The sequence below is a fragment of the Xenopus tropicalis genome, chromosome 5, assembly GCF_000004195.4.
Source record: "Xenopus tropicalis strain Nigerian chromosome 5, UCB_Xtro_10.0, whole genome shotgun sequence".
Classification (NCBI taxonomy): Eukaryota; Metazoa; Chordata; class Amphibia; order Anura; family Pipidae; genus Xenopus; species Xenopus tropicalis.
The window spans coordinates 109,176,887-109,186,795 of record NC_030681.2 but is presented as its reverse complement, the minus strand read 5'-3'; the positions used below and the strand labels follow the sequence as shown (position 1 = coordinate 109,186,795).

General features: G+C 36.2%; 1 protein-coding gene across 1 annotated transcript in view; it reads left to right on the top strand.

Moving 5' to 3' along the window:
* The first annotated feature begins 358 nt into the window (after positions 1-358).
* The window catches only part of kcnmb2 (potassium channel subfamily M regulatory beta subunit 2), a 117,442-nt gene continuing 107,891 nt past the window's right edge, over positions 359-9,909 (top strand). The window contains exons 1-2 of the mRNA XM_031902608.1: positions 359-847; positions 1,022-1,196. The gene's annotated coding sequence lies outside the window, so the exon portion shown is untranslated. The remainder of the gene's footprint in view (positions 848-1,021; positions 1,197-9,909) is intronic.

Below are 9,909 nucleotides of genomic sequence, written 5' to 3'. Positions count from 1 at the left end.
ATCATAAAGCTCTACTTTAATTTATCTTTGTAACAGAATTATTGTAATTGACATCCTCTAACCATTTGTAATAAGTCTAAATACGTATGTGTCTGTTTCCAGTACCTATGCCTCAGACATGTGTTAATGCATTTACATAAATAGAATTGATATGAAATCTCTAGTACCTAAAGACATAAGCTAAACCTATTTCTAGTAAACAGGCATATAGTGGATGCACTGGTTTATTTTCCTTAGACTGTTTTACCTTTAAATTGCGAGAGCTTTGATATAATAGGAATCATCAGAGAGGAACAGCTAGTTACCAAGGAGACTCCCTGATGAATCAGAGAGACTGACTGGTACCAGAGCTATACGTTCGTATCTCCCTAATTCAGAGGACCTAACATTTACAGGAGAAAGGATTGTGTTTCAGACAGCTACGGAGCATGTTTGTTTGCTGCGAAACAGGACTGGATCTCTTTGTTTTCCTCTTTGATTATTGTTCTAGGGAATAATAGGTAATTGAAAAAGAGAGATTTCTTTCCTCTGGGAAAATTCAAGAGTGTTAGCAATGAGATATTTTCTTAGATCGAACTTGCCTTTAGAAAAACAAATAGATTTCAAGGACGTGGTTGTCGAGCAAGATTAGATCAAAGGGGGGAAATGACATTATCAATATTATATGTGGGAATCAAGAATGTGATTCAGTGTTTCAGAAGAGTGTGAAATGCTTCCATTTGGTGCAGCACTGAGGTTTTTTCTTTAAGTCATGGCTCTTTGTTTTAAGTACCTTGTGGTCTGATCTCTGTATGGATACCTGGACTGGGTCTCAATGGGTCAGGATTTCAACTTCTGCAATCTTTGGGTAAGCACTGCCTCAACAAAGCTGTTGGAAAAGCAAAAGACTTCTCATGCATCTATACAGCACAGAATGTGCCTGGAGTTTGTTTCTTTAACGCTTCCCTTTCTGCCTTTGCAATAAGGTGACAGAGCCAAGGACAGTGTTAATGGTCTAATGACACTTACCTTTTTCTGGCAGGATTCGAAAGTTACTTGTCCAGCGCAAAACTACTGTAAGTCTGCCACAGATTTGAGGAATTTTATTTCCATGGATCATAATTTCGAGTCAGTCCACAGAAAAGATATTAAGGAAAGTGAACAAGGAATTAAAGCAGAGTTTAAACATGTGGAAGGCAGGGGTCTATGAAATAAAGGTATGTGTACATTTTATTTTTCATTTTGTTTCATATGTACAGATGTCAGATTTACAAAAACTTAAATCTTTTATTTATTCATCAATTATATCCTCTGCTATAGTTTTTACTGTCATAACAGATTTGGGGTTTGGGGGGGTTGTGTGCAATCCAAAATTACTGCTAATTATCTATATAATATTGTATAAGTTAAATCTTAAACTTGTTATCCATTGCTCCTCCTCCATTAATAGGGACAGTTCTACTGACAAGTTCATGAATTAAAATGGTAATCTCTAACTAGTTTGGCTGGTGTCGAGCATAAGCACAACATGGATACTTTCAGTAATGCAGCCACAAGATGCAATATAATATGTACAGTAATATAGTTAAAATATTCAGTAGTTGATCCTTTATGGAATAAAATATAAATAATGTGAAAGTGAGCAACTTACTGTTGGGCTGCATGAATGTTTTATTATGTCTCTACTTGAAATATATATGTGTGTGTGTATAAATATAAATATATATATATATATATATATATATATATATATATATATATATATATATATATATATATAAAAATATATTTGTGTTATTTTGCCACCTCCCACCCATACATGGCCTACCCTCAATGCATGCCTTATTTTTATTGACACAAGGGAAGTAATTCCAGTTTAATACTTGTATGTTTGTGCCTGCAGGACTAAAACAAAAAGTGCCTTACCTAAGGTCATAAGTAGCTGGTTTCACAAAATAGCTAATTCTACATGGTTTACAGAAGACATGTCACATTTTGGCCAGCAGCCATTGAAAACTGCAGTCTCAAAACCATAGGCATGCCTTATGCTATAGTTTCTGACAGCCCAATGAACCTACAATTGCATGGTTAAATGCAAGTCCTAGCTCTGTCTAGAGGAAAACTCACTGTTAATGTCAGTGATGGTACAACTAGCTTGATCATAGTTTGAAAAGTCACAATTTATTCCATTAGATTTAAACTTGCATGTAATAGGACATACATTTCCCAAGTCATGCATTTTACAAACTGTTTTATTTGGTTAAAATTAGGCCCAAAACAAGCACCATATGACCAAACACTAGTGTCTCCAGTGCATATCTGGACATTAGAACCTGGTCGGTCACACCTCCAAATGGTTATGAGTCAGAATATATAAAATGGCAAGCATTTTCTCATCATACTTTGCTCAAGTGGGAATATTAAACCTATTTGAAAATATATGAAGCCCTGATTGACAATAGATTACATTCTATGTCATACAGTATATTATTGTATTTTTTATGCAATCAGTTTTCACTGGTACAATTTCTAGGACTGCATTATATTCAATTTATGTAGAAATGAAGAAAAACAGTAATGTCAGGGTATGATCCTGATGCAGAAAACACATTGTTAATCAAGACATAGAAATCACATCAGCCAATATCAACATTAAATGTACCATAAAATAGGATGATAGAATTTTTATGCATGCAAGCATCATACTGAGGGTCATTAAACTGCGCTTTTCAGATGAAAGGGACTGATCTCAGATGGGTGCTTTTGTATTAAAGTTCATATTGAGTTGTTTCTAAAAGGAATGTCATTCTAGAGGAGCAGTGATCATTCACTTCAGTATGAACTGACAAGTCAATTTTACATTAACTTCTAATGTTGATACAGCAACAGTATGATATTTAAGGGATCATTGCCCGGTGCTAAATTATGGTATTCTAAATGTGTAAAGGGAGTGTTCACCTTAAGTTCCCAAATTTATGTAGTCAATATTAATTTAGAAAACTGCAGTTTGTGTTCTTGACTGATTTACTCTTTGGTACTTCCCTCAACTGCTTATTTAATCTGCAACCTGGTTGCAAGGTCACAAATCTTCCTGACCAGATTCATGTTTTCCTCCATTGTAACATTTATACAACTAAAGTGTCTTGTTAGTCATCATGTTTAAAATAGTTAAATGAAACAAAATACATAAAAACATAAATACCGGTATTTGAATTAGCACCTTCTACAAGGTATTAAAATTAAGTTGTAACTGCTGATTGGTTGCTATGGATAACTAAAGTGGGGGTACATGTGCCCATTGTATGTAAATCAAAACAGTCTACTTGTAAGTTCTTTAGTTACAGTGCTAGAATGCAACAGGTTATTTATGCATTTCATTTTTATGCATGTGTGTAAGTAAATTCTCATGTAGGAATAAGCAGAACCCAAATGAGCTTAATCCCAGGTTTTATATAGATTGTGTCTTCTCATTGAACCCAGTGACAGCTGCCCATGCCCACAAACTGATTGTAAGAGCATTTTACATGTAATTAAAGATGAACATACATGTAAAGATTCCCTTGTTTGGCTAGGTTGTAGATGACTTATTTCTTTTATCCAATGATCCAACCAGGTGGTAGGCTGAATTCAAGTAAATGATTGGATCAGCATTGGAGCCACTGAAATGTCATTTATCAAGGTTTGCCTTAAAATAATCATGGGATATCCTTGTGACTTTTGTTATATAAAAAAATATTAAAAAGTAATAAAAAAAAACCCTTGAACTTACTCAGGTTTATGGGTGGTTTGGATCTGTGTGAATATTCAGTGGTACAGGTGCAATAAGCATTACTTACAAAAACATCCTTATGTTGCTGCTGTATTACAACCTACTTCTTTACATGGGCAAAACTCCCTGAGTCAAGTGCAAGTTTTGCACTTAAGTGAGCACAAGTGCAGTGCATTCAGTACTGCAGTAAGGGAAAGCCTGTAAAATGCAGAACTCAGCGCCCAATGGGAGGTCAATTAACTTAATAATGTGCACTAAGATGGTTATCTAAGATGGTTAGTTTTATTTTTCCCTTGAAAAAAAGTTTATGGGGTAAATAAAAAGCATCTGACAAACCTACATATTTTTCTTTCGTTGGGTGCCATGAAAATACTGCAGCTGCATGCACCGCCACTACACCAGCAATGTCATCTTTATTGCAGTATTTCTATGCTAATACTGCTCCTTTTTTTTTTAGTTTGCCTTCATGATGGTGCAGTGTTATAACCAAACACTGCGATGAGGAACAAAATGACCTGGAAGCTCTCTTTTTAAATTAAATGTTGGTTTTTTATGTTCTAAATTTAAACCCTATATATTTGAAGAGATGAGTGTAGTAATTACGTAGGTACAGCAATAATAGATGAATACTGGTTGCTAAATATTGCCTTATTTATAATATAATTTTGACCTTTCTGGTCTACTTTTTGATCATGCCTCACCATGGAAAAACAAAATGGGACAGCATGAAAGGGTTCAGAAAGTCAATTAAATTTGAGAGTTATGTTGACACTTTGGGGCTGATTTACTAATTCACGAATCCGAATCCGAAAACGAACATTTTGCGACTTTTTCGTATTTTTTGCGACTTTAGTAGCCATTACGACTTGTGCGAATTGTCGCGACTTTTTCATAGCCATTATGACTTTCGTGAATGACTTTCGTGAATTGTCGCAACTTTTTCATAGCCTTTACGACTTTCGCGAATTGTCGCGACTTTTTCGTATTGAGCACTCGAAAAAGTTGCAAAATACAGATCATTATGAAAAAAACGCATTCGGACGCTTTTTGGACGTTCGTGGATTAGTAAATGTGCCCCTTTGGGTATGATTCTGTGTGACTTTACAAAGGATTGCTTTTCAACTTTCTTCTTAGGGCTCTGGCACACGGGGAAATTAATCCCCGCGACAAAACTCCATGTTCGCGGGCGACTAATCTCCCCGAGTTGTCATGACCCGCCATCCCACCAGCGAACATGTAAGTCGCCAGCGGGATGGCACACGTGGCGGCGCAATTTCCCGAAATCACGCCACCACGTGTGCCATCCCGCCAGCGACTTACATGTTCGCCGTGGGATGGCGGGTCATGGCAACTCGGGGAGATTAGTCGCCCGTGACAAGGGAGATTTGTCGCGGGCGACTAATCTCCCCGCGTGCCAGAGCCCTTAAGTCCAAAGCTTGATAAAGACTTACTATGGTAATTACTTCACTTACTTAGGCCCACATTAAACCTATTAAAACACAATGCTCTTATCTAGTAATTTAGACAAATGTAAGAAAGCTTTACATTTGTTTATTGAATCATACAACCTCTCTTATCTGTACCACCCTGGTTTAGCCAATGGGCATCTGAAGTTAAATACTACCCAGCAGACAGCTACAGGCAATGCTTGTCCTATGTTTGGGAACAGTATTGATTTGTTTTGGGTTTGTTTTTGTTTCTTTAATAACATAATAAGCCATGAGGCCAGGCACATTAGTCCCCTTTTGGGTTGTATGAAAACCTTTATGATTTGTGTATTTGTAATAAAAACAATCATCCTTATCCTTCTAAGTCATAGCTTAAAGCCACAACAAAGTGGAACTCGGATTTCATTTTCAGGCAGCAGTACTTTTTATACAGAATCATAAAAGTACAGAAGTGCATTACTTTATTTAAAGACATTTAGCAAGTCACGGAGGTTATTTTTTGCAAGGCAAGGTTTCTAAGTTGCTCTAAAACCCTTAGCACTCTGGGTCTGGGCAATGTTGACCCTAACTTTTCCCCTTGCTTCCACTTGACTGAATACTGTTTCAAATGAACCCAATCAAGGGATACTTTGTAGTGCAAAAACCAAGGGAAAAAGCACAGAAGCACATTTTTTATTGTTGACCGAGGGTAACTTGTGGCACCTCAAAACAGCAAAACACCCCTGGACCAAGTGGTAATTCATCTACTTAAAGGAGTGCCAAAGAAGTGGCACCCCTTTAAGAAGGTGGTAGTAAGTTGGCATCTACTCAAAGAAGTGCCACTGGTCTACTTTTTGCTATTTTGAAATGGTGTAATGGCAAACCCAGATTCTGCAGGTCAATTGAGCAATGTTTCATGGTGAGTAGTAAGAACCCTAAAGTGGGCTACTTACAGTATATGTTTAATATTTTGAATTAACTAGAAGAAATGCTGCTTGTCTATTTTTGTTTTGTTGTGGCAATAGCTCCAGGGTTATTTGGACAAAATGTTGTATCATTAATGAATAAGCAAAACAAGCATGTAGTCACAATTCAAACATAAACATAGCCTTCCTTGCTATTGATGAGTGAATTTGTCCCGTTTTGCTTCGCCGGAAAATTTGCGAATCTTTCAAAAGATTCGCAAAACGGCAAAAAATTCATGAAGCGGTGAAAATGATAATTCTTGAGACTATTCTTGGACGCGCGACTATTCTTTTGACGTCCGCGACTATTCTTGCGTCAATTTTTGGACGCGTGACTATTCTTGCAACGATTTTTGGACACACAGCAAATTTTTCCACTGCAAATTTTTTCATCCGTTTTGCGAAACAATCCACAAATGGTGAAACGCAGAAATTCGTCGCGAATCTATGCCTGGCAAAACATTTTGCCCATCACTATTCCTTGGATATGCTAAAAATGGATTCCAAAAATGGATTTCATAAACAATAGCTTCTAGTTTTACAGTTTCCGTGTATATAGCTGGGTTAAGGGCTTTTGGGAAGTCTTGAAAGTATGAACAAAAAAAATTGTCATTTGTAGCTTGCAACCATAGGGAGAAGGAAGGCTGGAACTGAAGACAGAACAACTCCAAACTCCCAACCACCAAGAGAGCTAGAACTGCTTCTTCATACAGAAGGGACAGCCTAACACTCCAGCAGGAGCATCTCCCACAATTAGAGAAGTGAAAGAGCCCTGCTGTGGATCCTGTATCTGCAGTGACAGGGTTAAGACATGAGATAATTTGGAGGTGGAGAAAAGAGGAAAATGATGTCAGGAGAGAGAAGCAGTTCCCATCAGTGATTTCAAGCTAAATTTGATTCTGCCATTTTCTAAATATAATCATTTGATTTGGCTACAGGTGATTCAGATTCCCTGTCATGCTACCGCTTTACTTATAGCTCCACAGTTTTTTTTATGTTTCTAATTGTTTAAAACAACATGGTTAGAAATTGTACATGGATTAGCTAGATGTACAGTTTTTTAAATATTATAACTACAATGTTGGTTTTATTACCATTATACTCTTATTCAGCGTGTCATTGTCCACTACCCCACAGCACACATATAGGACACTGGCTAAACTGGAACTAAACACCAGTGGACCAATGACTTATATGACACATATTAATCTTGTGTTTTATGTTGCACTAAAATCTGAGGTCAGAGATATAAAAGCCATCCCATGTACTTGTGCTGCAGATGCCTTTGTATTGCAGTTATTTGTGTATTGCAGTATCTGGCCTCATTTCATTGTTGGGGAATAAATATATATATATGCATATTAATAAATGAGTTTTAGTTCTACCATTGGAATTAATTTGACTCTATTTAAGTAGATTTTCTTGAGAACATTTCAGTCTTACTTAAAGAAAAGCCCAGGTCATTACCAACTCTCACTCTTTTTGTAATGGTGACTGTAGCCCAATCAGAGCAGCTACCTTTATTTTTACCTTGGTGTTGCAAAGCTCCATTGATCTAATTTAGAAACCCATCCCTGGCGAACTTGTAGCTCACATATTGGGGAAGCATATTTTCAGCTAATACTTTAGCCCTTGCCCTTTCTTCACAAAGTGCTTAAGAGCAAGCCTGCTCACCATGTGGAAATTGACTACCAGAGCAAGCAGAAGGGAGGTGAAGCAAACAATGATTTAGACCAGCACCTATAATACAGTTACAATATCCCAACCATGTGGAATGCACCTATATAAAACTAAATTGGCCATGGAATGTGATAGAGAGAGGATTCTAAGCTTATAACTGTAGATCAGATCCTTAGAAGCACAGCATCCAATGTGAAGGCATTTCACTCCATAGTGACGCATTGGCAGGGATTAAAGAACAGCGAGGTCATGCTAATAAACACTTTATTTTATTTTGGTGCTTATCTTCATACTGGAGTTCATCTTGTTTATCTTTTTGTTTTCTTATGTTTGGCAAATCAATAACATTGCTGTACTGCCCACATTCTGATGTACCTAGCAGTATTAGTCTCACCTTCTTGCCCTTTGATGTTGTAAGGGAAAAAGTAATCATTTCAGCATTTTAAAGGCACACTGAAGGAAAAATCACTCAAATAAAATGTGGTTTTTTTTTTTTTAAAAGATTAAAATGTGTTTTAAAAAAAAATGGATTCTTTTAGATATCTTTTCAGCATTTATATATGCACAGTAAGGGCCTAAGAATCCACAACTCTCCAAAATATATAATCGTTTTGTTAGAAATAATTTTCTTTGTCCTTTGGACTGATCACTATCTTATTGCCTTTTGCTAAGAACATGGCCAAGAGCCCAGAGGAAAAATACAGCCAAGAATAATTATGTTCTATACTTAAAATATAGTTATATGGTAGTTAATGTTGGAAAAAAGACCTATACGCATAGCCTTTTGCCTAAAGCTATTATTTCACTATTCTCACTTTTATTCTGGGCATGTAAGTGGCACATTGAATTAAACTACTTATATATAGGATTGATTCATTAAGGAAAACTGCTGCTCAAACTTAATTAAACATTACCAGGGATAAATTGCCCTTCAGCAATCTACATCTCTAGATAATATATATTTTTCATGTCAGATGATGACCCCCGTATTGGTTTATTCAAACTTTAGTAGGGCTAAAATTCTTGCCCTACTTTACTGGTTCCCAAGTCAGTCTAATATTCTGAAGGTGTGGTAACCCATACCTGTTGATAAGCTATGGGTGACTATACTTTTTATTACAACAACCCATTATTGCTTTGTGCTGCTAAGCTTTGTCATAGTAAAATAAGACATTTTAACAAAATAAAATCAATTAAAAATTCTGTACCATTTCTGAAATATTATAATTATTCTTTATTATCTTTCTGTTAGCATCTGTCTCTCTTCATTCTCTCTTTATGCAGAAGTTGGAGTTAAATTTTGATTAACAGTTAGGTCTTGTATAACCTTTGGGGGGGTCCTCCCTTTTCCTAGAAGATGTATTAGAGCTCATTCGTTCAAAATAACCAATTTTCATGGAAATCCTGTCTCTCTACATGCAGGATTTGTGCCAAAATCAGTTGGTTTGGGATTTTTTTTAATTTTTATTGATTCTTTTTTTTTTTTATTGAATCTTGTTATTGAATTGATTATTTTTATTTTTGTGATAGTACCCCATCAACAGATTACCATGTCAAATATCCCAATAGTCCTAAATTACTAACCTCAAAAGAGGAAGGGCTTACCAGAACCTGAACAAGGTTATTGGTGATCTGGGCTGTGCCTAGGTGTATCAGGGTGTGTGCATGGTAGATTGGAAGTATGGCCTAAAGGGTCTTAAATTTTCTTTAAAAATGTCGGCAGATATGCTGTGGGAGCAGTAATACGACAGCATAGAATGCAGTGTGAGAATGGAATTATAAAGGAAATGACAGAGTTACAGGATCTGGTATTCTAAATCTTTAATTGTATTATATTTATTTATTCTATTACACCTATTATGCACTTGTTATTTAATCTAAATGGCAATGTAAAACTTTGCCCTCCAGTGTACAGGTTAACTCTAAATAGACACTGCCCTTTAGGAAAGTGATAAACACTTCACACTGCATACCAACACACCATCTAGCCCCACGTGTCTTCTCTTCATATAAAAAGTAGAGGTCAGACAAGCATAAGTTCTAAACACTCTGCTCCAAACATGCACAGGCATTTATCTGTCTGCAAAAC